The sequence below is a fragment of the Harmonia axyridis genome, chromosome X, assembly GCF_914767665.1.
Source record: "Harmonia axyridis chromosome X, icHarAxyr1.1, whole genome shotgun sequence".
Classification (NCBI taxonomy): Eukaryota; Metazoa; Arthropoda; class Insecta; order Coleoptera; family Coccinellidae; genus Harmonia; species Harmonia axyridis.
Window position 1 is genome coordinate 38,519,853 of NC_059508.1, and position 2,500 is coordinate 38,522,352.

Consider the following 2,500-nt stretch of genomic DNA (forward strand, 5'->3'; position numbering starts at 1 on the left):
GCCGCACGTGTGTGCAGCCTTCGTTGTAGGTCCATGTTTAGAGATGCTCACGAAATGAGGAGCCGGCCGCTTATGTCGGCGTTTGTGGTTGGGCGAAGTTCCTTGATGGAACGAGGAGCCGGCTGCTTATGCTGACGTTCGTAGTTGGGCGAAGTCTCGTGATGTGCTCGGAATAAGGATTCGAAGCGCTTGGATTGCCGCGTTCGTGGCTGGGCGAAGTTTCGTGTTTGGCACGGAACGAGGAGCCGGCTGCAGGTTTTAAAGATTCTCGCCCGAAATCGATCAGTCGTTACCGTTGTCTACGGACTTCGGTAGGACGATCTATTCCAGGGACGAAGACGTCGACGTTGTGCGACGCCCGTTACATTAGCGTTTTTATGCTCTTTCGGGATTGTCTGCGACGTTTGTCTCCGTCCGAATTTTTTACGATAATTGTCACTAGATTAGTACGCAAACTAGTTGAACCGAAGATTTTGCGCCGATCGACTGACGTATTGACCCTTCAGTGGGTCGTCTCAGTCATTGGAATGTCATTCTCGAGGAGGTTCGCAGTTGGCGTCTCGTATTTCGAGGGAAAGTCCATTGCGACTAGTACCGAGAAATCGAACATAAAAGATTACCCTGAACGGTGGATCACTTGGCTCGTGGGTCGATGAAGAACGCAGCTAATTGCGCGTCAACATGCGAACTGCAGGACACATGAACATCGACATTTCGAACGCACATTGCGGTCCTCGGACACTGTCCTCGGACCACTCCTGACTGAGGGTCGGTTCCATTACAAAGACTGCCCGGCCAGACGTTATGGCTTGACGAAGTGACGACGTAAAGGTCGTCTAACGTTGATCCTGTACCGAAGGTCATTTGGGCGAGTTGGACGGTTTGCCGCGTGACGATCAACGTTCTGTCGTTTCGACGCCTCGTGTGTTGGAATGATGAGGAGTTGTTTTCGTAACGCGCCGTCTTGAATTGCGAAAGCATATATTGTGGTGTCGTGGTATTGCTCGATCTGCGCCCATGACTGTAGACATGCGATCGTCGTGTCCGAGAAATCTGAACGACGTCCGATCGCTTTAATGTGCCAGTTGTCGCGCGTTGCGGATGAGCTTTCATGAGCGCACCCCCGAAACACCGAAGCACTTTGCTTGGATTCGCATGATCCGCCATACGGAGCAGGAGATAATAGACGCCTTTGAGTAGGCTAACTCCCTCGCGTAAGGTACGTGATTTTATGAGCCGCCAAAGGTTAGTTTCGGAACGTTTCGATGATTTGAACATACGACCTCAGGACAGGTGAGACTACCCGCTGAATTTAAGCATATTATTAAGCGGAGGAAAAGAAACTAACTAGGATTCCCTTAGTAGCGGCGAGCGAACAGGGATTAGCCCAGCACTGAATCCCGCGATCGTAACCGGTCGCCGGGAGATGTGGTGTTTGGAAGGATCCATTATCTGGCGAGTTCGCGGCGCGTTCAAGTCCATCTTGAATGGGGCCATCGCCCATAGAGGGTGCCAGGCCCGTAGCGACCGCTGCGGCTTGCTAGAGGATCTCTTCTTAGAGTCGGGTTGCTTGAGAGTGCAGCCCTAAGTGGGTGGTAAACTCCATCTAAGGCTAAATATAACCACGAGACCGATAGCGAACAAGTACCGTGAGGGAAAGTTGAAAAGAACTTTGAAGAGAGAGTTCAAGAGTACGTGAAACCGTTCAGGGGTAAACCTGAGAAACCCGAAAGGTCGAATGGGGAGATTCATTCGCGCCTGTTGTTGGGATTTACTGACTGTGGAAACGGCGACGTTCGCGTTGGCTGTTCCCTTCGGTTCATCTCCGGCTTCGGACGCGTGCACTTCTCCCCTAGTAGGTCGTCGCGATCCGTTGGGTGCTGTTCTACGGTCTCGAGTGTAGCCCGTGAGCTCGGATTTTCCGATGTTTACGGACACTGGGTTTCCGAACAGCTCGCTCGACGGTTTACTGATGGCGGGAGGCCGCGACTTAGTTCGCGTCCGGCCCGTGGCAAGTATGTGAATTGTGATGGCGATCGGACCTAGTGCCGATTCCGTCCGTTTGCGACTGTTCGCCGCGGTGTTCTTGGACAGACCTCTTGAAACGCCGATCAGCGACGCTATTGCTTTGGGTACTTTCAGGACCCGTCTTGAAACACGGACCAAGGAGTCTAGCGTGTGCGCGAGTCATTGGGAATCACTAAACCTAAAGGCGCAATGAAAGTAACGGTTCACTTTATGTGAACTAAGGGAAGATGGTCGGTCTCCATGACTGACCCGCATTCCCGGGGCGCCTCATTCTCATTGCGAGAGGAGGCGCACCAAGAGCGTACACGCTGGGACCCGAAAGATGGTGAACTATGCCTGGTCAGGACGAAGTCAGGGGAAACCCTGATGGAGGTCCGTAGCGATTCTGACGTGCAAATCGATCGTCGGAACTGGGTATAGGGGCGAAAGACTAATCGAACCATCTAGTAGCTGGTTCCCTCCGAAGTTTCCC

The 2,500-nt window shown here is 52.7% G+C and overlaps 1 non-coding gene and 1 pseudogene across 1 annotated transcript; both read left to right on the top strand.

Moving 5' to 3' along the window:
• The first annotated feature begins 617 nt into the window (after positions 1–617).
• LOC123687229 lies at positions 618–772 on the top strand. The gene has a single exon (XR_006748966.1). It is a non-coding gene; the product is annotated as a 5.8S ribosomal RNA (ribosomal RNA).
• A 507-nt stretch (positions 773–1,279) lies between these two features.
• The window catches only part of LOC123688071, a 4,712-nt pseudogene continuing 3,491 nt past the window's right edge, over positions 1,280–2,500 (top strand).